This window comes from Perognathus longimembris, chromosome 7 (genome assembly GCF_023159225.1).
Source record: "Perognathus longimembris pacificus isolate PPM17 chromosome 7, ASM2315922v1, whole genome shotgun sequence".
In the NCBI taxonomy this organism is placed as follows: Eukaryota; Metazoa; Chordata; class Mammalia; order Rodentia; family Heteromyidae; genus Perognathus; species Perognathus longimembris.
Window position 1 is genome coordinate 83,978,746 of NC_063167.1, and position 26,920 is coordinate 84,005,665.

A 26,920-nucleotide genomic window follows, 5' to 3' on the forward strand; every position below is an offset into this window, starting at 1 on the left:
AGGAAAAACATATAAAAAACAAGCTGTTTGGATTGTCAATGTTTTAAAAAATGTCTCTTAATTCATAAAGGAGGGGTCATTATTTTAACAATTCTACCCCATTCTCTGAATGTTACATTATTTCTCATATCTTGGTTGATTTAATAGCTGTTAAGTATATTCACTCCTGCGAACACTGCATCTTTTAGATATCTCATTCTATAGATATAATGCTTGTAATACATACACAATTTTAGAGCTCTCAGAGATACTGGAGGCCTTGTAGATAGTATATTCCTTTCATTTTAGGAAGGAAAAAGAATCAAAGCTCCATAAAGCCTCAGCTAGCTTAATAGTGGCCATGCTGGCACTAGAGTTTGAATCTCTTAGTACCTAAGATACTTTTTTCCATTATAGTTTAGAATTTCAACTTGTTAATCTATGTCCAGCTTTTCTAATATCAGAAAATAAGGAGGATAATGAGAAATGTGAATGACATAAGGACCCACACCACAATCATTTACTCACTTTTTCATTGTTCCTGTATAAATGGCATTTAAAAATAATCATTGAAATACACATTGACTGTGAAGGGAAACACCTGTCACAGCAAGTAGAGAATGGTATCATGTTCACTGAATGTAACTTTGTTAAGTGAGAAGGTTTTGGGTTTAAATTGACAAGTAATATCTGAAAGTCACTCTATATATTTGAAAGTGCTACAGTTAAAATCAAATTCAAGTTATAACAATTTTGATTCTGCTGTGCCCCCTCTGGCAGGAATCCCAGCTGTACCCCAACATCACAAACTACTCCTGAGGCTTCCAGGCTCATCTACTAGGGCTTGTTGTATCTCTACTCTTCCAGCTAATACAACCAGACCTAAGTCCCAGGTGCACTCCAGTAAGTCAATGTATACAATGGCTGGTCTTTTCTCAGCCTCTCTTTATGATTAAACATTCTCCAGTTCCAAAAAATCACACCTTTGGCAAAAATTCAGAGTGGTTCAGATACGAGTGCATGGCCACATGTGACAGAAATTACCACCAAGCTTAAATTCAGTGTTAGACCTAAATGAAAGAAGCCAAGTGAGCTGTGAGGCAAAGCCTTTGTAAAAGCAGCTGATGGTTCTGAACTCTCCAAGTTCACAGGAGGTCCACAATGAAAAAAAAAAATGTCATGAGCCTTAAATATGACATGTTAAAGAATAGGTCTTTAAATGCTTTCCATTTTTACAGGCTTTTACAGGCTTACCCACAATCATAGGGCTGAGTACATTTAAACATAAAGTATGCATTATCTTCAAAGCCAGTCCTCTCCAAGACAAAAGCAAGTGTTAGTGTGCAGTGCTGAGTCTGTGCTGGGTCCATCTTCTGCTCATGAGATGCATGAGGAATTCTTTGATTAAATAAAAAATTGCTGAATGGACAGCATCACCATATTCTGGATATTTTAATATAGTACATCTTAATCTCAAAGCGAGAGACCACAGTTCAACTTCTCTTGCACTGGGAGGTCTCACGGCCTTTCAGGTAAAATTCTGGCCTCAAATAATATTCAACAAAAGGGCACAGCCTAAATCCACAACATTTTATTGTGCTTCACTGATGGACTTTGCAGGCATTTCAGTTCTTTCAATGATCTGTGATAGTTTGTGCTACTATGTAGGGTGCCACACAAATTTCACCTGTATAACATGACAAACTTAATGAAGAAAAGCTGTGGGCATGTTATTGCCCAACTGAACAGCCATTTCCCTGTTTCATTCCCTATCCCTAAACTTCCTGATTTCCAGCATCAGCAAAATATTGAAAGAATAACACACCTTTCATTTTAAAATCAAAAGACAAACCTCAGTGAGGAAGGAATAAGAGGGCAAAAGCAAAGGCCAAAAAATCAAGCTGTGAATGTGGATAAGGAGTAGAAGTCAATTAAAAATACTACTGCAGTGAACACATGAATGACAAAGAAATGACTAGCCTGGGCTACTATCAAGTAAATGTTAGTGTTCTGGAGACACCAAACCAATTATATCCCAAAGCCAAGGCCCATTTGTTCAGTTGTATGATGAATGAGGGATATGAGGGGGCTACAGAAGGGAAGTTGGAAGCCAGAAAAGTTGGGTATGAAGGTCTTTCTTAGGGAAAAAAGTCATCTCTACAACATAAAAGGGATGACAATGTTGCAAGGGGTGACATTGATCAAGATGCAATGTGTTCATACACTGCTTTAACCCTTTGTACAATTACTTAAAGATAATTAAAAAATACAGTGAAGATTTTTTAAAGGAGGATAGAAGCTCATGAAGGTAATTGATGCAAATGTTCACCCTAAATACCAGATTGATGTAAATAAAATAACTTTTTCTTAGAAGAAAATGATACCTAGATCTTCCATAGGTAGAGAGAAGTCAATGCTTGACTTCTTTGCTAGAAACTAGTGCAGTTGATGATTTTTAGTTGAAGTCAATGCTCATTTGCTAATGCAATTATCCAAAGCCTTCAAGAATTCACTAAATGTGCTATGCCCATCTGTAAATACAACAAGAGAAATTGGACAAATCCCATCTGTTTACAGTATGGTTTATTGAATGCTTTAAGGTTGAGACCTACTGCTCAGAGGGAAAAAGATTCTTTCAAGTGATTTCTGCTCATTAATAATACACATGGCACCTTAAGAGATTGAATAGAGGACCTTCTGGGAAGACGACAGAGGAGCAGCAGAGCACTAGCTAAGCTCCCTCCAACATCGCAGTTTTCCCACTCCAGTGAAAATTTTACTCTTAGAAAGACAGCCCAAGTAAGTTATAACAATACAGGGATTCTGGCCAGGAAGAAAAAATCTACTTTGCTGGCCTGAAAACACAGATTTGTGCTCCAGGCAGCATCCCGCCACCACACCAGTGCCTGCGCAGGCACAGCATCCCACACTCCGCTCACCAAAAGCCCACAGCAGCAACCAGGAAGAAATCCTCCAGACGGTGGCAGACAGATGCGGATCGCAGGTTGAGCACCAACGGGCTGAAATCGCAGAGAAAGTGTGAGTACCCCACGAAGGACATTCTCACTCATGCCCATAGAGCAGCATCTGGAATGTAGCCCTTCCCCCACCGCCAGAGCAAAACACCATCTTTGACACTGGCATAGGGTCAGACCAGACTGGAGGTAAAGTGGGCCTGGGGAAAGCAAGAACGAAGGAGTCATCTTTGAAAAAGTCAAGAGGGACCAATCAGTTAGAGCCAGCTCTGCCCAGAAGAAGGATGCCTGCCCAGGCGGTAGGCTCCTCCTGTGTTACAGCTCAGTCAGAGGTGCCCCGCCCTGCCCGTTGGAATTTCTAAATTAAAAGTGAAAGCGGCGAGCAGCTACCAGTGGCACGGAACAACCAGATGGGAGAACAAACAGTTCCCGAGACAGATAAATGGTCCCATCACAGAGGAAGGCCAATTCCCAGCCCAAAATGGAGCTGAATTCCATAGCCAGCTCTGCCCAGGAGGTCGCCCCACCCAGGAAGAAGGAACCTCCCCCAGGCAAGTGACTCTCAGCCAGGTAAACCAGGCAAGAGGTGCCCCACCCTGCTGAGTCCACAACTTATTCAAAGCCAGGAGTTAGAGGTAGCTGCCCCAGAGCAGATGAGAGGAGCTATGGTTCCCGACACTGTTCACGTCCCCCATCTACAGAGGACGCCTTACCTGCAAGCTGTGGGAACCACAGAGACCCAGGATTTTAGTAACCGGGCTGGGGGAGGGCAGAGTCAGAATGGATCCACCCCCTGCTAACTGAAAGCAAGTCAAACCAGCCAAGCAGCAAAATAGACTGCAGACCATCGCAAGGAAACCAGAGACTGTAGAAAGCCCACCCAAACAAGGAAGACCCCATTTTTTTCAAACATTTTTTAAGCTTTCTTTTTTTTCCTTTTTTATATTTGAAACATTGCTTTTTTTTGTTGTTGTTGTTGTTTTCCATTTTTACCTGTTTGTTTTATTAAGTTTTCTTTTTTTTTTTGGATGTTCATTTTTCTGTTTTGTTTCCTTTCTTTTTTTAAAAAATAATTTTTCTGTCTTTTGTGCATCTGTCTTCCAGTATTTTTTCTTTATTTCTCTCTTTACATTCTCTTTCTTTAAAAATTACTTTCCTATGAATAACACCTCCACTCTTTTCTGCTAACTCTCCATTGTCTATCATTTTAACCTTGTTCTTTCTACTGATTCTACTCTTCTCCACATTTCCATGTCACTGAAACTAAGCCAAAACCATCACCCCCCCACATACATTTTACTCTATTCTCTTTACTACCTCTAACTTACCCTCCTGACTTACTTGCAGGACCTCCAGATACCATTAACTCCTGCTTATTGGATAGAGGCTATCCCTGCTTAATCCGAGTGAATCAAAGGGGTTCATAGAGAAAGCCAGTCCAAAAGAACTTAATATAAGAACAAGAGTTGCTCATAGGGTTGTATCAGTAACTACTGAATACAGGGCTCAGATTGGTTATCATATTGAAATCATATTCTTTAGGAACAGCAAATCAAATTTTATATACAGGTATACAAGGTATCTATATATAATTGTGAACTTCTAAGATAAACACAACAGTGCTTGGTAAGGTCTGCTTTGAGTCTTAAACGGTGCTCTCAGGTGCTGGTAGATTGGCATTCCCAAGTGGGCAGAAGAAATGCAAGAAAGATGGAAAACAATGGAGTCTTATCTCCCACTCTAAATAAGCAGGGAGCAAAGAAGTCAATCAAAGACATAGAAGAGAACCCTCAAAATGCTCTACAAAGTCTACTGATAAACATGCTAAATGAAAAGTTTGAATCAATACAGCAATCCTTCCATAAAATAATAGATGATTTCATGGCCTTGACAAATAGAAAGATAAATGAAATTCGAGTCAAATGAAAATATAGCTACCCAGCTAAAAGATTTGAGAGACAGCACTCAAAACCAAATTAATGAAGTAAATGAAGTAAAGAAGTCATGCAGGACCTAAGAGATGACATGGAAATCATCAGGAAAGACCAGTCAGAAAGAAAAGAGATTCAAAGTCAAGTAGCTAGCCTACAGTCCCGACTAGCTGAAGCAGAGGATCGAATCTTAGGAGCTGAAAATTCCCTAGAATTTATGGAGAAAGATAAAAAATCAATACAAACCCAATCCAATTGACAAAACAGATCACTACAGGAGCTCCAAGACACAATCAGGAAGCCCAATTTAAGGCTAGTAGGTATTGAGCAAAACCTGGAGAAAGAACTTAATGGAATAGGCAACCTATTTAACAGAATGTTAGCTGAGAACTTCCCAAATATCCAGAAGGATAGATCTATACAGATACAAGAAGCATTTAGAACCCCAAACTGACCAGACCAGAACAGGACATCCCACCAACACATTGTGATCAAAACAGGATCAATAGAGTCCAAGGGAAGAATTGTTAAAGCTGTTAGGGAGAAGAAAACAATCACATATAATGGAAAATCAATCAGAATTACCCCAGACTTCTCAGCAGAGACCATGAAAGCAAGAAGAGCCTGGAATGAGGTATGCCAAACCCTAAATAAAAATAACGACCAACTAAGAATACTGTACACAGCTAAACTCTCATTCATATCCGAAGGACAAGTATAAGTCTTCCACAGTAAGGAAAATCTGAAACAATGTATCTCCACCAAACCAGCTTTACAGAAAAACTTCAAATATGTACTATACAGGGAAAATAATCAAGATCCCAATACAGACATAGAAATGAACCCTAAATAGTAAACCAGAATATAAGAATAAGCAATGGGAAGACACAGCTTTTAACAAGATAGCTGGAATGAAAGGAACAAACGATCATCTCTCAATTCTAACTCTCAACATTAATATACTTAATTCTCCAATCAAACGACATAGGCTCATAAGTTGGATCAAAAATCAACATCCATCTTTCTGCTGCCTCCAAGAGACACATCTATCCAGCAAAAGTAAACATCTTCTAAAAGTGAAAGGCTGGAAACAAATCTATCAAGCAAATGGCCCCCATAAGCAGTCTGGCGTTGCAATCATAGTTTCAGATAAAATTGATTCAAATTAAAAATGGTAAGAAGAGACAAAGAAGATTACTACATCCTAATAAAGGGATCTCTCCCACAGGAGGATATAAACATCCTAAATATCTACACACCATATACAGGAGAACCCAACTTCAACAAACAAACACAACAAACATAGACCCAAGCACATTGATAGTTGGGGACTTTAACACTCCACTATCACCTCTGGACAGATCAACTCTCCAAAATCTGAATAAAGAAACCACAGAAATAAACACCTGCATAGACCAACTAGATTTATCCAACATCTACAGAATATTCCACCCAGCAACAACAGAATACACATTCTTTTTGGCAGCACATGGAACATTCTCCAAAATAGATCACATCTTAGGGCACAAAGAAAAGCTGTACAAATTCAGAAGTATCAAAACCATTCCCTGCATTCTCTCAGACCACAGCGGAATAAAATCAGAGCTTAACTCAAACAGCCACCACAGAAAATCCTACAATACATGGAGACTAAACAACACAATGCTGAACCATCAGTTGGTCATTGCAGAAATTAGAACAGAAATTCAAATGTTTATGGAATTTTACCAAGATGAGTACACAAAGTACCAGCTCCTTTGGGACACAGCAAAGGCAGTACTCAGAGGGAAATTTATATCTCTGAGTGCCTACACCAACAAACTGAAGAAACAGCAACTCAACAACTTAAGGAAGCACCTTAATCTCCTCGAAAGAGAACAACAAGCCAAATCCCAAGTCACTCAATGGAAGCAAATAATTAAAATCAATCAGAATTAAATGAGTTAGGGACAAAAAAAAAAAAAAAAAAAAAAACCATCGAAAGAATCAACAAAACAAAGAGTTGGTTCTTTGAAAAAATTAACAAGATAGAGAGACCCCTAGCAAACCTGACCAAAAACAAAAGCAGCAAACCAAAATAAACAAGATCAGAGATGAAACAGGTAACATCAACACAGAAAGAACCAAAATTCAGAACACAATAACGGACTATTTTGCAAACCTTTACGCAAACAAATTCGATAACTTGGAAGAAAAGGATGATTTCCTAGAAAAAATTCATATCCCCAAACTCAACCATGAAGATTTAGTCCTTCTAAACAGACTCATATCCAGCATTGAAATAGAAACGGCAATAAGTGATCTCCCATCCAAGAAAAGCCCAGGTCCAGACAGATTCACAGCAGAATTCTACAAGGTCTTCAAAACAGAAGTCAAACCAATATTTCTCAAACTCTTCAATAAAATTGAAAGAGAAAGTTCACTACCAGACACATTCTATGAAGCCAGTATAACCCTCATCCCAAAACTAGGCAAGGACTCATCACGGAAAGAGGACTATAGACCAATTTCCCTGATGAACATAGATGCAAAAATTCTAAACAAAATTCTGGCCAATCGACTTCAACAGGTCATCAAAAAAATTAATAAAATAAACCACGATAAAACTGGGTTCATCCCAGGGATGCAAAGTTGGTTCAATATAGCAAGTCAATTAATGTAGTCTACCACATCAAGTGGAGCCAGGTAAAGAACCACTTGGTTATATCTCTGGATGCGGATTCGATAAAATCCAGCACCCATTTATGCTAAAAGCCCTGGAAAAACTGGGATTCCAGGGAACACTCCAGAACATAATAAAGGCAGTCTATGAAAAACTAACAGCAAGCATAATTCTAAATGGTGAAAAACTAAAGCCATTCCCTTTAAAATCAGCAGCAGGATAGGGATGTCCACTCTCTCCCCTTCTCTTCAACATAGTATTAGAATTCCTAGCCAGAGCAATTAGGCAAGAAGAAAATATAAAGGGCATCCAAATAGGAAAAGACGAAGTTAAACTTTCTCTCTTCGCAGATGACATGATCCTATACCTAAAGAACCCCATTGACTCCATTCCCAAGCTACTAGAGCTGATCCAAAACTTTGGCAAAGTTGCAGGATATAAAATAAACCCTCAAAAATCAATTGCATTTCTATATGCTAATGACCCTAACATTGAGGCTGAAATCAGGAAAGCAACTTCTTTTGCAATAGCCCCCCAAAACATAAAATAACTAGGAATAACCTGAACCAAAGAAGTGAAAGATCCCTATGATGAGAACTTTAAAAACATGAAAAACGAAATTAAAACAGAACTAAGGAAATGGGAAAACCTCCCATGCTCATGGATTGGGAGGATAAATATAATCAAAATGGCAATATTGCCAAAGGCTATCTAAAAATTCAATGCAATACCCATTAATATCCCAACACCATTTTTTAATGAAATAGAGGAAGCAATCCAGAAATTCATATGGAACAACAAAAGACCGAGAATAGCAAAAACAATCCTAAGCAGGAAGAACAGTGCTGGAGGAATTAAAATACCAAACTTCAAGCTGTATTATAAAGCTATAGTAATAAAAACAGCTTGGTATTGGCACCAGAACAGGCCTGAAGACCAATGGAACAGAACTGAAGACCCAGAAATGAACCCACAGAACAATGCCTACTTAAACTTTGATAAAGGAGCTAAAAAAAATTGTCTGGAAGAAAGATAGCCTCTTTAACAAATGGTGCTGGCAAAACTGGTTCAACACACGCAACAAACTAAAACTAGATCCTTATATATCACCCTGCAACAAAATCAATTCCAAATGGATCAAAGACCTTGGAATAAAAACAGACACCCTGCAAACTCTAATGGAAGGAGTAGGAGAAACACTTGGGCTCCTTGGCACAGGACAGAACTTCCTTAACAAAGACCCAGAAATGCTACAAATCAACAAAATGACAGACAAATGGGACTGCATCAAAGTGCAGAGCTTCTGCAAGGCAAAGGACATAGCTCACAAGATAAACAGAAAGCCCACAGATTGGGAAAAGATCTTTACTGGCCATACAACAGACAAAGGCCTCATATGTAAAATGTATGCAGAACTAAAAAAATTAAAATCCTCCAAAGCAAAACTGTAAAGAACCAATAACCCCCTCAACAAGTGGGTACAGACTTAAAAAGAGACTTTTCTGATGAGGACATGAGAATGGCCAAGAGACATATGAAAAATTGCTCTACATCAATGGCCATAAAAGAAATGCAAATCAAAACAACATTGAGTTTTCACCTCACCCCAGTAAGAATGTCCAGTATCAAGAAAACTAACAATAATAAATGTTGGAGAGGATGTGGCCAATAGGGAACCCTACTTCATTGTTGGAGGGAATATAAGCTGGTTCAGCCACTCTGGAAAACGGTATGGAGATTTCTCAGAAGGCTAAACATAGAGCTTCCATATGACTCAGCATCCCCACTTTGGGGCATCTACCCAAAAGACCACAAACATGAACACACTAAAGCCACCAGCACAATGTTCATCACAGCACAATTTGTCATAGCTAGAATTTGGAACCAACCCAGATGCCCCTCAGTTGATGAATGGATCAGGAAAATGTGGTACATATACACAATGGAATTTTATGCCTCTATCAGAAAGAATGACATTGCTCCATTCATAAGGAAGTGGAAGGACTTGGAAAAAAATTATACTAAGTGAAGTGAGCCAGACCCAAAAAACATGGACTCTATGGTCTCCCTCCTAGGGAATAATTAGCACAGGTTTAGGCAAGTCACAGCAGAGGATCACAAGAGACCAATAGCTATACCCTTATGAATACATAAGATGATGCTAAGTGAAATGAACTCCATGTTATGGAAACAATTGTTATATCACTGTTGTAATTGCTTTCAACATGCGATGTGAAACCGTAGCTTCTATTGTTGATGATCCTCTTGAATCCCCTTCTTGTGGTTGTACCTGCACTATCTGTGTATCTTATCTGAGTACATTGGAAACTGTGTGTACTGGAATTAGAACTAGGAAATACAAAGGGAATACCAAAATTGAGACACACAGCATAAAATAAGACAAACGACTACAAAAGCAATATTTGCAAAACTGTTTTTTATAAATGAACTGAACAAGTCATGGGGGGGGAAGTATTAAGGGGACGGGGGAGGGAGGAATGAGGGAGAAGGTAACAAATAGTACAAGAAATGTATCCAATGCCTAACGTTTGAAAGTGTAACCTCTCTGTACCTCAGTTTGACAATAAAAATTTAACAACAACAACAAAAAAGAGATTGAATGGAGGCAGGTAATAGCGTTGCTGTGTTTTCCCACCTGCTAATATAATGTCCACTTTGTAAACCATACACCAACAAGTTATTCTGATTTCATGTCTCATTATTTAAGGTTTAATTTCTGTTTGGAAACATGATACCTACTATAGATACTAAATCCTTTGCTGGATCTGGGCAAAGCTGAATATGGTCTGGAAATGATTTTCTTTTTTTTTTTTTTTTTTCCAAAATTTTTATTATCAAACTGATGTACAGAGAGGTTACAGTTTCATACATTAGGCATTGGATACATTTCTTGTATGGAAATGATTTTCCACACATAAATCTTAGCACTTTTAATTGGTAGGAAGAGATCAAAGTATTAACATACACAGGATTGTAGAAGGTATTGATTCCCACCCTCACTGGTGACTTTGAGGAACTCCAGGACTTCAGTAAAAGGAATATCTATGGGTGTGGCAGGAATAACAAGGTGCTAGAGTAAGAAGTGAAGCTTGAAGAAGCTTAGGCTATACTTACTGCAATCACACTGTAAAACTATAAGGGATGTATACTTACATTCCATGGTTGAAAGTTTTATTCAATACAATCCTACCATTGAGAATGCTGTGTACAATGTTAAAACAGATAGTACAAAACTTTGTTAAGGTAAAATATTTGAGTGGAACTCAATCCAGTTCTGAAATATGTTCTACTCTTGGCAAAATTCTATCAACAGCCTCACAGGCTACAGAGAAAACTTCTGTGAGAGGAAGAGTCCATTGATGATACAAACTTTATTGTTGTCTTATTTTAAGAAATGATCACAGTGCCCCAAAGCTTAGCTATCAGCCCTGATCTGGTCAGGGCCCCAAAGAGGAACAAGAATGTCTCTCAGAAAAAGGTGGCCATGTATGGAAAACTCATATGGCTTCTATTATGTTTAGCAATGCTAGTATTAATTCATATACATATATTGCTTTTTAAGAACACTGCTATCGTATGCATCATAGAATATTGCATAATATAAACACAACCTCCATATACACTAGGAAGCCAAAAAATGTTGTGAACTGCTTTATTGTAATTGTGTGGAACCAAACTGAGAGTATGTGTGACATGTGTTTGTGCGTGTCTGTGTGTTTATCCTCTCTGTAAGAGAGGACATTTTTTGTAAGTTTTTTTTTGAAGAATCTGTATTCTTACTCAAAAACAGTAACATTATCAAAGTTGGGACTAGTTGTCAAAAATAGTTTTTATCATCATTAAGCATCATTTGTTTGTTTAGCTTCGTAAACCTTGAACAATATTTCACCACTACAGTTTTGTTTTTTTAATGACCAAAGTAGTTAAAATGTGTAGTCTAGAGCTTAATGTCATGTTACTATTTAAAAGTAGCTTAAATGTGCTACAGGTGTGAGGTTTTAAGTACTTCTGCTGTTCAAGCATTAGTACACTAATTTCTAGGGAAGACATTCAGGATGACAGCAATGAACCCTGACATGATGATCCTTGTGCTTTATCTTGTATTGTATTTACCACTGTCTACATAAGTACTCCAATCATTCCTTTGCAAAACCACTATCCCGCCCCCCCCACCAAGCACTTGTACACAGACCTACCTGTATGGCTGTGTGGAGAAGGGATGTGGAGCATTCCTGGGCACTTGAGTTTGTTGCTATTAAGAAGTAGGGGCTGGGGATATAGCCTAGCGGCAAGAGTGCCTGCCTCGGATACACGAGGCCCTAGGTTCGATTCCCCAGCACCACATATACAGAAAACGGCCAGAAGCGGCGCTGTGGCTCAAGTGGCAGAGTGCTGGCCTTGAGCGGGAAGAAGCCAGGGACAGTGCTCAGGCCCGGAGTCCAAGGCCCAGGACTGGCCAAAAAAAAAAAAAAAAAAAAAAAAAAGAAGTAGGAAATTGGGGTACAGTTATGAAGGAGAGAGGGTGGTGTGAATTTAGAGGCGGGATCAATTGACCCATCTACAAGTCAGGGAATGCTTAGCAATGCCAGGAACCCGAAAAGATGATGAGGGATCATTCCTTAAAGCCTGTGAAAGAAGTCTGACCATGGAAACCTGGATTTGAAATTTACAAAAGAATCTGGGAGATTTTTTTTAAATAACCATCTGGGAAACCGCAGCAATATTAAATGAATCCACACTGCTCGGTATTTTCACAGTAGAAATAAAATTATATGTCCACACAAAGGCCCACATACATGGTGTGTAACAACTTCAGGTGTAAATGCCCCAAACTGGAAACATTCAATGGAATGGGTAAAGATATCTTGGTTTGTACAAGCATTGGAATACTGCTAAGAGATTAAAAATGAAATGATTTCTTAAGCAACAGCGATCAATCTTGAAATCCTTATCATGGGTGAAAAATGCTACAAATTAAAATTCATGATGTATTTTTCATTTAAGTATAGTCTTGGACAATTCAGAATTATGTATAATGATAGAAAACAGATGAGTGGTAGTCCGGAACTTCTCAGGGACCCTGAAGAAAGATGGGAGGAAATACAAAGGGATGTGAAGAAATTTATGTGGGTGATGGACAAAGTTCATTATCTTGATTTGTGGTGATGGTTTCATGGCTGTGTACATATGTCAGAGCTCATTAAATCAATGCTTTACAATGTGCTGTTCATTGTACATCAATTATACTTCAATAAAACTGAAAAATGAAATTACTGGGATGGATTGCATGAGAAAGAAAAATCTTGATGCATTTGGGGTAGTTGCGAGGATGGAATTTAATGCAGGCTACTGTTGGGAGGCATAAAAATGTGGCCTAGAGAAGACATTGGGCATTTACACAGAAGAAGGAGTAAGCTTATCTACAAGAGTGGAATTTGTTAGCTGGGAAGTTATCCTAGGACAAAAACATAGAGGCAAGGCACTCCAGAGGACTTCCGCAAGCTGAAGCATTTCCTGAAGACTGAGGAAGAGCAGGTAAGGAGAGAGATCTAGGCAATGTAGTTAAAGAGGACAGCAAGAAGGAGAAAGAAGATCACATTCCATTTCAGTAAGTTGAATTTTCTCCTGAAAGTTGGGAAGCTTTATAGTGCTTTCTAATATGACAATATCACTTCATTAAAATAGTTTGAAATGGAGACACTAAAACAATAAATGGCTTTTTGGTCATAGGTAATATTGCCATTTCTAAGGGAAAATATTCAAAAAATTCTGTCAATATTCATAATTTAACTCTGTTTCTGCTGACCACAATCCTTTGAAACCATTCTTTGTTTGAAGTACCACAGACTGGAGTCATTCTTCTTGCAATATAAACATTAGCTGGTGTTCCATTATAAAGAGCAATAAAAATTAGAATATTTTCTATACTCTAGTTTTAGAGACATCATTCTGCCTCTATTGAATTTTAAGAGCCTATTGTAATATGCAATCCTCATATTTACTAACCTCTGAGGGAAGCAAGCATTAGATTAGTGTAGAATAACGCTCCTGTAAAACCATTTTACTCACACTCTTGCTAATCTCTTCTATTACTTGTTTTGCAGTATGATATTTATGCAAATGACTATCATAGGTTTGTCCTTACTCTCAAATACATAGAAAAATATGTTACATCTGCAGTATTTGAGAGCTATTTCTTTTTGCACAAATTATATTGCATAATAGGTGTAACCTGTTTTACTCATTCATCAGTATGTCATATCATGGTATGTGAATACAATATTAATATTCATAATATCAAGTGTACATATATGACAATGCATTTGAAGGGATGTGTGGGGATGCAACAGATGTCAGGGAGGATGGCAGAAAGGATGAAACTGATGGAAATGCACTGTACTCATGAACTACATTAAAACACCTTGTACAGCTATTTATGGAAAATAAAAATAATAAATTTACAATATGTCATGGGAAAGGGTGAACAAATGCATCAGTACTACACACTCAACACTTTGATGTCACTTTGCTGATATTGTCCCAAAAGAAATGTATTCTTTCCTGGACTTATATAACTCCAAACCCTCTGTACATCACTTTTATAATGGTAATTAAAGATAAAAATTTATTTTAAAAAGTCATAGATAGTGTGCTGGCATGTGCATTTCTATTTTTATAACAAAAAGTTACAAAATATGCACCACCTGTTTTATATAAGAATCATATAGAGTTCTATTTGTTAAATGTTCATAATTTAAGCTTCTCTTCTCAATTTTGCTCTTTTCAATTCCAAACCAGTCAGTTCCATCCACGAAAGACCCAGGTCAATTCATCTCTACTACTCATAGTCTAAGAATAATGTGCCTTCCATCTTATATTGTATTGAAAATGATGGTTTCCATAAAACTGATGTGATCATTGTAGAAGAGATTCCTTTAAATCTTGAGCTTTAGCATCCTTTCCAAAATTACAGGAGAAAATTCTAGCTTATGTTCTCATATAATTCAGGACCTTTGTTTAGGTATGATTCCACTGTCAATTGACAGACAGAAGGGAAGATTTCATGCAGAAGTTTTCCTAGATATTACATTTGGACATATGATGCAGCTACAATATACTGCATGCATAATATGAATAAATAATATATACATACATAAATCTGTCTTAATGGAGTTATTAGCCAGTTGCAGAATTATTTCATGTAAACATATTTTTGTTTTGTTTTGCCAGTCCTGGGGCTTGAACTCCGGGCCTAGGACCTGTCCCTGAGCTTCTTTTCCTCAAGGCTAGCACTCTATCACTTCCAGCTTTTTCTGTGTAAGTGGTACTGAGGAATCAAACCCAGGGCTTTGTACATACAAGGCAAGCAATCTACCACTAAGCCAGATTCCCAGCCCCATATTTATGTTTTAAAAAATGAATTTGTAAGCAACATGTCTCAATTCTGACTTGACTCTTTTAATATAGCTTTTGCAAGGTTAATTTCATTTTAGCATATCCATTTGCCTGCACAGTATATCTTGATCACAATTACCCCTCCACCTTTCTTCTTCCTTCCTCTTCTATTTCAAAACAATCTCATTAACTTTCCTTGTTCCATTTTCACCCCCGTGCATGAAGTATTTTGACCGGAATTATCCTCCTTTCTTTTCCCCATTTATATGCCTTTTTCCTGATAGTATATATACTCCAGAGAACTCATGATTCAACTTACTCATTTTTTTTTGCAGGTTAAACATTCAAAGAGGTGTTACCGTCTCACACATGTATATAGGATTTATTTTTGTCTTTATCTTGTCAAATTAGATTGGATTAAAATATATAGATTTTGGCAACAAATATATTATAAAAATAGACATATTTGCAAATATTTGCTATAGTGTACATACTAACTTTTTTTTCTTAAAAAAGAAATTTGATGTGGTAGCACATGTTTGTAATCCCAACAATTGGGAGGCTTATGTGGGGGGATCTGGTGTGTGAAGCCAGCTAAGGACACATATCAAAACTCTGTATATATATTTAAAAAACCAATGATAAAATACAGTAGATCCACTAAGCCCTTTCAGGCATAGAACACTATTCAGTAACACTGAAAAATGAGCTGCTAGAGCTCTGAGGGACTGATGGGACCCACTGCTACGTTGGAATGAATGAATTTCATATAGTAATACATCCTTTATTTTATGGGACAGATTTGCTCTCAGAAACCCTACAAATGTCAGAACAACAAATTCAAAAATTCCAAAGGAGAAAAGACTTGACCTTTTTTGTTTTCACTCTCAGGGAACTAAGAATGTGTACTAAGAAAGCTTCAGGGCTCTAAGGAACACTGAAGTACCTCAGGTAGTGAAAGTTGTATTATAAAGATACATGTTGCAAAAATATAAATAAAATCATTTTAAATAAGAAAAGTCATATTGAGACTTAATAACTAGGTATAACAACAAGGTACCATGAGAACAGTCACCGTAAATAGTAACCACAATACATCCAGGTCTAACAAAAAGAAAAGTGGAAACTGGTCACGTGTATGGTGTTTTAATAGTCTTAATATAATCTCACAAATGTTTTCTTTTGTTTCTTATTTATTGTCAAAGTGATGTAGAGAGGTTAAACTTTCATACGTTAGGACTTGGGTACATTTCTTGTACTGTTTGCTACCTCCATCCCCTTTCCCACTCTCCCCATGAGTTGTTCAGTTGATTTAAACCAAATGATTTTGCAAGTATTGCTTTTGGAGTCGTTTGTCTTTTTACCTGTTGTCTCTCAATTTTGATATTCTCTTTCAATTCCCTAGTTCTAATACCAGTATATACAATGTCCAGTGTACTCAGATGAGGTACAGTAATATTGCAGGTATAACCACAGGAAGGGGATACAAGAGGATCCTCCAGAATAGAAGCTATGGTTTCACATGGCATGTTGAAGGTATTTACAACAGTGATAAAACAGTCGTTTCCATAACATGCAGTTCATTTCACTTAGCATCATGCGTTCATAAGGGCATAGCTACTGGGCTCTTGTGATCCTCTGCTGTGACTAGCCTAAACCTGTGCTAATTATTCCCTATGAGGGAGACCATAGAGTCTATGTTTCTTTGGGTCTGGCTCACTTCACCTAGAATAATTTTTTCCAAGTCCTTCCATTTCCTTTCAAATGGGGCAATGTCATTCTTTCTGATAGAGGCATAAAATTCCATTGTGTATATGTACCACATTTTCCTGATCCATTTGTCTACTGAGGGGCATCTGGGTTGGTTCCAAATTCTAGCTATGACAAATTGTGCTGCAATTAACATTGTCGTGCTGGTGGCTTTAGTGTGTTCATGTTTGTGGTCTTTTGGGTAGATGCCCAAAAGTGGGGCTGCTGGGTCATAGGAGAGCTAGCTCTATGTTTAGCCTTCTGAGGAATCTCCATACCTCTTTCCAGAGTGGCTGAAACAGTTTACATTCCCAACAGCAATGAAGTAGGGAACCCTTTTGGACACATTCCCTCCAACATTTATTATTGTTAGTTTTCTTGATAAAGGACATTCTTACTGGGGTGAGATAGAATCTCAATGTTGTTTTGATTTGCATTTCTTTTATGGCCAGTGATGTAGTGCACTTTTTCATATGTCTCTTGGCCATTCTCATTTCCTCATCAGAGAAGTCTCTTTTTAAGCCTTTAGCCCACTTGTTGAGGGGGCTATTGGTTCTTTGCAGTTTTGCTTTGGAGGATTTTAATTTTTTTAGTTCTGCATATATTTTAGATATGAGGCCTTTGTCCATTGTATGGTCAGTAAAGATCTTTTCCCAATCTGTGAGCTTTTTGTTTATCTTGTGAGCTATGTCCTTTGCCCTGCAGAAGCTCTACAGTTTGAGGCAGTCCTGTTTGTCCATCCTTTCTTTGATTTGTAGCATTTCTGGGTCTTTGTTAAGGAAGTTCTGTCCTGTGCCAAAGAGCCCAAGTGTTTCTCCTACTGCTTCTTGTAGTGTTTTCAGGGTATCTGTTTTGATTTCAAGATCTTTGATCCATTTGGAATTAATTTTGTTGCAGGGTGACATATAAGGATATAGTTGTAGTTTGTTGCATGTGTTGAACCAGTTTTGCCAGCACTATTTGTTAAAGAAGCTATCTTTCTTCCATCCTGTTTTTCTTGCTCATTTATCAAAGATTAAGTAGGCTTAGTTCTGTGGGTTCATTTCTTGGTTTTCAATTCTGTTCCATTGGTCTTCAAGCCTATTACGGTGCCAATACCAAGCTGTTTTTATTATTATAGCTTTATAATACAGCTTGACATTTGGTATTGTAATTCCTCCAGCACTGTTCTTTCTGCTTAGGATTGTTTTTGCTATTCTCGGTCTTTTGTTGTTCCATATGAATTTCTGGATTGCTTCCTCTGTTTCATTAAAAAATGGTTTGGGGATATTAATGGGTATTGCCTGAATTTTTAACAAATGCTTCCTGGAGGAGTTGTTTTTATACCTACTTCCATGTTGGTGACTGTACTCTATCCTTCATTCTGACTCTGGCAATCTGTCTCCATTCTGCTCTGAAAATGAATCTGATCATTCATCTCTACCTGATCAAATTGGATAACTCCAATTTAAATTCTTGAGAATGATCATGATTTTGTTTGAACAATGGCATGTAGTATTCTGAAGAGGATTTTGTGTCTGGTCGCCAGACCTGTTCCTAAAGCTAAGGTTGGGGTGATGACAGCATGATTCAGGTCTCACAGTATAATGTGTATGAACAGAGCTGTGTGGAGATATTTCATCACCAGATGGAATGAGAAAGATAACAGATGTGTCAAGCATATAGAGAAATACTTCATTGTCCTTAATTATTGGAAAAACAATTTATTACATAATGACACTGTCTATTAACATGCTCACACATATGCACATACATTGACATATTTCTGAACAGGTTTTCCATGCATTCAACACCTTCAATTATTTTGATCCCAAGATATGAAGACTATAAGGAATGGAGAATAAGTACTGTAAGAAAACAGTCTGTGCGTTATTGAATAGAATTAGGACATTTTAATGAGACTAGAGCAGTTATTAGCAATGACATTGTGTCAGAGGTAAGCTATATATATTGCCAAGATAAATGACTCTGGTTTGGACTTGAGGATAATTTATCTCTAAGTACCAATCATAAAAACATACAATGTAGGGCTGGGAATATGGCCTAGTGGCAAGAGTGCTTACCTTGTATACATGAAGCCTTGGGTTTGATTCCTCAGCACCACATATATAGAAAATGGCCAGAAGTGGCGCTGTGGCTCAAGTGGTAGAGTGCTAACCTTGAGCAAAAAGCTAGGAACAGTGCTCAGGCCCTGAGTCCAAGAGACAGTGCTCAGGCCCTGATTCCAAGGTCCAGGACTGGCCAAACAAACAAACAAATAATGTAGATTAATGACAAATAATAGTCTTTGGAACGATCTACAGCACGTTCACTATTCATATGATCTTCCTCAGAAAGTTTACAAAGCCATGTAGTGAATTCAGTCAGAGCAAATGATAAAAAAAAAAAAAAATTACAACTAGAATATGGGCTGGGGGTATGGCCTAGTGGCAAGAGTGCCTGCCTCATATACATGAGGCCCTGGGTTCGATTCCCCAGCACCACATATACAGAAAATGGCCAGAAGGGGCACTGTGGCTCAAGTAGCAGAGTGCTAGCCTTGAGCAAAAAGAAGCCAGGGACAGCGCTCAGGCCCTGAGTCCAAGCCCCAGGACTGGCCAAAAAAAAAAAAAAAAAAAAAAAAAATTACAACTAGAATAACAAAATTCTTTTATTTGTTCATGAGAACAGCAGTGAAAAAACAAAGCAGAACAAGCACAGAAACTGTATTTTCATCCTTAAGTTCAGTACTTTTGGCATTGAGAGAGTGAGGCATAAGTGATTGATACACTGAGGGTAAGTAAAGAAGCATAGAAGAGACTTCTAGTCAGGTGACTGGTGAGGCTACAATGAACCTTATGCTTTAAATGTCTTCTTTCTTCTCTACCATTTCTATTTTGAATGGTATTGATAATTATCTTTAATTAAAATGCATAATGGATGTTGAAGCACATTAGGATTTAAAAAAGATAAGCGTGTATGTGTGTGTGTGTGTTAGTATTAGAAAGCAAGAAGTAGTTTTCATAAGTTCTTTGAGTATTATACTTCAACTTGCTTAAATTATATATTTCAATTAAAATTCTCTACAAGTAGTAAAGTGCTATTTGAAATAAATAACAGACATGGATATTAATTTCACTTTTTATTATGCCAAAATCCAACTGTGTTTACATTATCCTTCAGTTCTGAAGATGTGCAGAGCTAAAAATTATTAGATTATAGGAAAGTCTCACAGCATAGATTCAACCTGGGTACTAAAGCTAACCATGGTTAAATAAAAGAAATACTAAATACTAGCTTGGTGCTAGTACCTAAGTAGCTAGTAGCTAGTAGCTACTTAGGAGGCTGAGATCTGAAGATTGAAGCTTGAAGTTAACTTGGGGAGACTCTTATCTCCAATTAACCAGGAAAAAGCTGGTGTGGAGGTGTCATTCAAATGGTAGATCAACAGTCTTGAGTGAAAAAAGCTAAGGGAGAGCACAAGCCCCATGAGTGACATACACAGTGGAAAGAAATAATATATACTGTAAATGTTCCTTTCCTTTTCTGGTTCCAAACTAGATATCAAATGTGGTACCTGCCACTTTCACTCATTGGCTAACTCTCAACCTATTGAGCTATGCCTCTAGCACAAGGGTTGGCTATTTCTTTCCTTTTCCTTTCTTTTACATTACATGTTTCTATTTTTTTTATTTTATTTTATTTATTTTTTTTTTTTTTGGCCAGTCCTGGGCCTTGAACTCAGGGCCTGAGCACTGTCCCTGGCTTCTTCCCGCTCAAGGCTAGCACTCTGCCACTTGAGCCACAGCGCCGCTTCTGGCCGTTTTCTGTATATGTGGTGCTGGGGAATCGAACCTAGGGCCTCGTGTATCCGAGGCAGGCACTCTTGCCACTAGGCTATATCCCCAGCCCCATCTTTTACATTACATGTTTCTAAATGCAAATGATGTATTTGAGGGAACAATGGTTTGTCTTTCTGACTCCTATTTATGTGGTCTTTAAGAGAAGTGAAGGATGACAAGGCATTGTTCCATTGCTGAAAGTTGGACAAAGCTCCTGAAAACTCCACAAGTGGCTTAGGCTAGAATGACCAGTCAGGGTATGAAGGTGAGACCAACTATGTGTTTCCTATCCTGGAGGTGCTTCAGACACTTACTGAGAGGAACAACCTCAGGCCCTACCAAAAATCATGTACTGAGTTATAAAACCTCTGCATTTCTAACATATAGTTCAGGGAAATTTTACATACCCTAAATTTAAGACATGTGTTTTGAGTTGTTTTAACTGTCTCAGATAAGATGTTGACATAGTTCTTGGTCTAGGGTCAGACATTTGGAGGAAAAAAATCAACAAGCCTTAAGAGAATCTTATAATATTTCCTTTACACATGTATTTACACCCTACATAGAAACCTCTGCTATTAACTGTATATGACTTTTACACTTTAAGTACTCACAGTACATCCTTACCTTCAACTAGGCATTTCTTAGCATTTAGTAATAGACTGCAAAATTTCAGAAACCATGGCATTTCAATGTAACAATTATTTTAAGGTAATTTAAATTATTTTATGATAATCAAGTTTTGTAGGAGCTAATTTCAGAAAAGCTAAAATTGACATCTTTCAATTTAAACATTTGTAATTTGAAAAATCTAAAATTATGTGTTAGTAATATGTTTTACTAGTAAAACTGTCAGAAAAAGCAAGCATGTCCATATTTATTTTTAAGAAAGAAAATTAAATTCATGTATATTGTAAAATATTTTTGGTGTATGAGTACTTAAAATACATAAAGCACTATACAATTTTATGAATTGTATAAAAATAAAGTAAATGGTGGATGTTCAATTTTTGCTATTAATGCTACATAGTACAATAATAATGAGTGAATATAACTCAAAAATTATATTTGGATTTGCCAAAATTTGGACACTGATTTTTATGAAATAGAATAACAAATGCTGCATTGGAAATGCAAGTTTGACTTGATGAATTTTTTTCTCATCAATATTTATTGACAATGCATGGACTTCCAGTACTTATGCATAGCATGGGAATGGAACTATAGTTCAAGTGCTCGAGCACCAGCCTTGGGAAAAAAGCCAAGTGAGAGTGTAAAGGTCTGAGTTCAAGCCCCAGTACTAGCACAAAAAGACAGAAAGGAGAGAAAGAAGAAGGGCATGAAGAAGGGAGGGAGGGAGGGAAGGAAAGAGGAAGTAAAGAAGGAAAGAAAGAATGAGAAGAAAAGGAAGAAAGAAGAGAAAAGAAAGACAAAGTAAAAGGTAGGAAAATAAGAAAAGTATTTTTGTTGTTGTTTTTAACTATTTTTTTTCTTTTTTGGTACTGGGGATCGAACCCAGGATGTTGCACTTGCTAGTCAAGCGCTTTGCTACTGAGCTACATCCCAGTCCAATAAAAATATTGTATTAGGTAGTGAATGAGACAGCTATAGCAGTCTAGTCAGAAAAATATGAACAATTCAAAGAAGAAACTAGAAGATCAAAGGAGAACTAGCCCAGAAAGGAAGAAAGGAAGAAAGGAAGGAAGGAAGGAAGGAAGGAAGGAAGGAAGGTAGGAAGGAAGGAAGGAAGGAAGGAAGGAAGGAAGGAAGGAAGGAAGGAAGGAAGGAAGGAAGGAAGGGAGGAAGGGAGGAAAGGAGGGAGGGATGAAGGAAGGAGAGAATTACATAAATTTTTGTGTTTAAAATTTTTGTATTTAAAGAGAAATATGACTGCACTGAGAAAACTAGCTGAAGGGGCAACCAAACAGGAATTAATGAAGTGTGAGGAAGCTATTAAATGTTCCACATGAGGCATGGATGGTGGAAATTAACACAATATGAGGAAAAAGGAAGCATGGGAATGCTAAGACTTGTTAATGATTAGACTGCAGGAAGCAAGAAAATGAACAGAATTCTGCCTTTATCTTGAGGAAGTGAATCCATGCTAAGTTGTCTTCAGCTACTGATAACCCTGAAGTCTGTCCGGTATGTGGAGGAAGCTGAGAAGTGCAGTGGGAAGGCGGTAAACTTCAAGTGACATGGGAGGTGCAATGACATGGGGTCCGACACCACAGCCTCAGGTGCTCACTGAAATCACATCAATCAACTCTGTCTTCCATGAAGGTGCATTTAGTGAGGTGGAGAAACCCATGGGCCCTGAGTAGCAAATGTGTGCTCTACAGATCCCTCAGAGAGAATCCTAGAGGTAAGCAATAAAAGAGACAGGCCCACGGGTGGAAAACAAACTAGCATAACAGAGAAGTGCCTAAATTGTTAAAGATTCCTATCAAGTGAGAAATGAGTGAAGTATTCATTTATTTTTGCAACAACATAATGTTTGGGAAAACAACTGTAGTCAAAGGGTTAAAACAAAAGCTGATCCTGGGTCACAGAGAGATAGGATAGCCCCTCCTCCCTCATTTTTCTTTCACCTTCTCTCCTTCCTAATCCTCCCCCCACCCAAACTGTTTTTTTTATTTCTCTACCTCTTGTCTTGAATATAAGTTTATCTGTGTTGAAGGTAAGGGGAAGCACAGAAATGGTGGGATAAATGGTGAACAAATGCAGCAGTGATACTCACTAGACACTATATTAAAAATGAAGTATATAACTTGTATAGTTGGGAAGGGGGTCAGGAGGGGAAAATTGGGGAAAAATGAGGGAAGAGGTAACATTGAAATGTGTATAAAGAGTTTGTTTTATAATTTTGGCTTCCCAACTTAATCACCTCCTTTCCACTGTCATCTTTTTGGTGGTTTGCTGGTGGAAGCCTGCCTGCAATTAGGGTTGTCTATGTATCAATTCTGAAGATGAGGCTATTCTCCAATTTCTGAATGTACAAAAGACTGTCACTCTGAACTTAATATTATGGTTAATAGTTTTGCAATAAAATTACTTTTTCAAAGATTAATTTCATTGTTTGAAATTTTTCTTTCAACACTATAATAGGTAAATAATTTAGCTATTCTGTTTTCTTTCCAGATTATAAATTACTCTTTTGCTTAGACTCATTCCCTATACATTCAAGTTAGGTGAAGAACCTTTTTTAAAAAAGGAAAAGAGACATCTCTTCTTTCCCTCCTTTTTACCTTTTTCTCCTCTCCTGTCTCATCTCCTTTTTTCTTTCTCCTCTATTCTCTCTATATCCTCTCCTTTCTTTCTCTGACTCTCTCCTGTATAACTCCTCTCTCTCCTCTTCATTTCTCTCCTTTCTCCCCTTTCTCTTCTTTTCTCTCTTCATCTTCTCTCTCTCCTCTCTCTGTTACCATCAGTCACACACACACACACACACACACACACACACACACCTCTTATTTTACACGCACATTGCTCTTGCTCAGGTCTGCATATTTGGTTGATGCCTTACATTTATTTCTCTTTCATAGTTATACTTTTTGAAAGTGTAATTAATTTACCCTGACAATAAGGTTGTTTACCTGAATAAATTTGATTCACTGCTAATCATTAAAGTCAATCCAGTCTCACCTTTATGATCATGAATTTAAATAATTAAAGATCTAGATAGATAAACATAAAGATAAGTACAATGTTAGCAGGTGAGGAGTTAATTATTCAAAGGTAGATCTTTTGAAAATAACTTGAGCACTCTGATCTTATAAAATAGAATTTTTTCCCTAAAGTAAAATGATGTAAACACACTGATGCATTTTACCTTTGTTATGGGCTGAATATACATAACCCTTCCCCAATTCAAGTTAAATGTGATTGGATATGTAGTAGTATAGGAGATAGGATCTTGAAAAAGCCATTCATTTGGTCACAAAGAGAGATGGATGTCTTTTTTCTAGGCTGGGCTAGTTGTTGAGATGAGGATATTACAAAACCAGGCTGGGCCTCCTAAAAACCACAACTTGTCCTCCTCCCACTTTTCTGTGAAATAAAGCACAGATTGCTATCTACAGATGATACAACTTAGTAAGTAGTCAACATGAGAATAAAACTTAGGTCTCTCAAACTAAAAAGTCAAAATTTAGGATGATTGATTTGGTTATTTTGTTTCAAGATTAAAATATCATCTTGCAAGAGATAGTCAGCTTAATTTATAACTTCATAATTTGGTAATTTTCTTAGTGTTTGGTCCAAATCCTTCTGGTCTACTTTATGGATAAGGTTTGAGGTTGAAGACTCTTGAGTTCTGGTAATGATAATTAAAGACAAAGCTAACTTACTTTTAAAGTAACTTTTAATTCCCTATGATATTTTTAATCTCTTATTTTCAATTATGAAAATGTTATTGCATGAAAAGAAACAATTAGTTGCTTATTGCTATAAAAATCATTTGCCTGACCGAGTAGACAAGTTAACATCTGACATCTTCAATTTAGATGTTTTTCTCAGTTTTGTTTTCTCCCAGAAGGTGGAAACAACACACAAATATGGGGCAGAAAATAGGTCTTTGAAAAGTCTCTTTAATAAATTGACTGAATACTCCTACTTTGAGCTGAAAGCCAAAATTTAGGTGAATGTCACATTAGTCATCACCCACCCACAAGGTCCACTTCCTTTGTGTCCTAACGTCGGAGAGAGGGTGTGGACCTTGTGGACTAGACACCCAGTTCCTGGCTTTTTTCTGCTGCCCCTTTCTCTGAAGGAAGCAGGGAGAGAGTGCTTGTTCATGCTTACTTTCATTCTTTGTTGCACAGTGTTGTCTTCTTTATGAAAGGTTCGATTTCATTTTGGAGGTTAACTTGAATTTTTTCCCATAGCCTGTGTCATGGTAATCTACTACAATAAAATTTGGAAACCTAATTCAGGAAGTAAAGAAACCTCAGTAATGTTGGAAATTTACTATTCTAAAGTAGTTCTTATGCACCAATAAGAGAAATTATGTTTGAAAGAGCAAAGTTCTTTTTTTTTAAGAGCAAAGTTCTTAAAAGTTATTTTGATTTAAATATTATTATTTTTATTCTTTCAAATATTACCTTTAAGTAGTTGTGCAATGGAGTTACCATTTAACAAAGAAGTTTATGAATACAATACATCTCAATCACTGTTGCCCCTTTCAACATTCTCACCCATCCCTCCCCACCAAACACCTCCTTCATCTTAGTTTTGTGGGATATACACTGGATTCTTGTCTGTCTTTCCTCTCTTCTCTTAATTTGTCTACTTCTCTCCCCTTGAACCCATCACACCCTACCCATTCCAAGTACTAACTTCCTGATATTTTAGTGTGCTAAACTTTGGTATGAGCTTTCTAAGGAATCACACTATTTGAGATATCCTCGAATCTACCATTTTTCAGCTAATACATATGTATACTTACATGCCACCCCACACATTTATTTATGATTTTATAAGCTAACCTAGCTTACACATATAGTGGAAAACATCTTTGCCTCTCTGGGCCTGACATTTAATTTAACATAATTATTTTCCATTTTTTATTTCTTTTCAAATGGCACAATATCATTCTTTCTAATGGATGAGTAAAATTATATTGTGTATATATATCACATTTAAATATTACTTCAAGTCAGAGATAGTAGAATAGGCAAAAATATTTTCCCTTTCCTCCTGAAAATTGTTTTAGGGACTAAACACTAATGTTTATTGAGGATTATGGCTCTTCTGGCATAGGCAGGTAAGGCTGTCTGGCATGCCCTGCCTAGTGGAGGCCTGGAAAAGCATTCCTGTGACTCATTGGAATGGATAAAAAGAAAAGAGTGTTGGGTTTATGGTAACTAAATAAGAGATTGTTTAGGAAATAATGAGATACACAACTGCTTTCCTTACTTAGTGTTTGTCTTGAAAGCTGGTTGAGCATTTACAATAGACTTGATAACAGTTTTCCAAAGGAGAGAAAAATATCCATGATTGTGGTAGGGGTAGGTTGAAGAATAGGGTTTGGATGAAAGCATTAAAGGAATGATATTGATCAAAATTCATTTTACTTACAAAATGACATATTTAATTGAAACCTATTTGTACAACTACTTATGAATAATAATAATAATAATAATAATAATAACAATAATACTTGAAATGGGTAGAGTGGGTTCTGGTAAAGGGGAGAGAGGTAGACAAATGAAGAGAAAAGGGGAAAGATGCAGACAAGAATGAAGTGTATATCCTGAAAAATTAAGATGAAGGAGATGGGTGGTGAGGAGATATGGGTGAGAGTGTTGATCAAGAAATATTGTATTCATAAACTTCTTTGTTAATTGGTAATTCCCTTGCACAACTACTGGAAGATAATATTTGAAA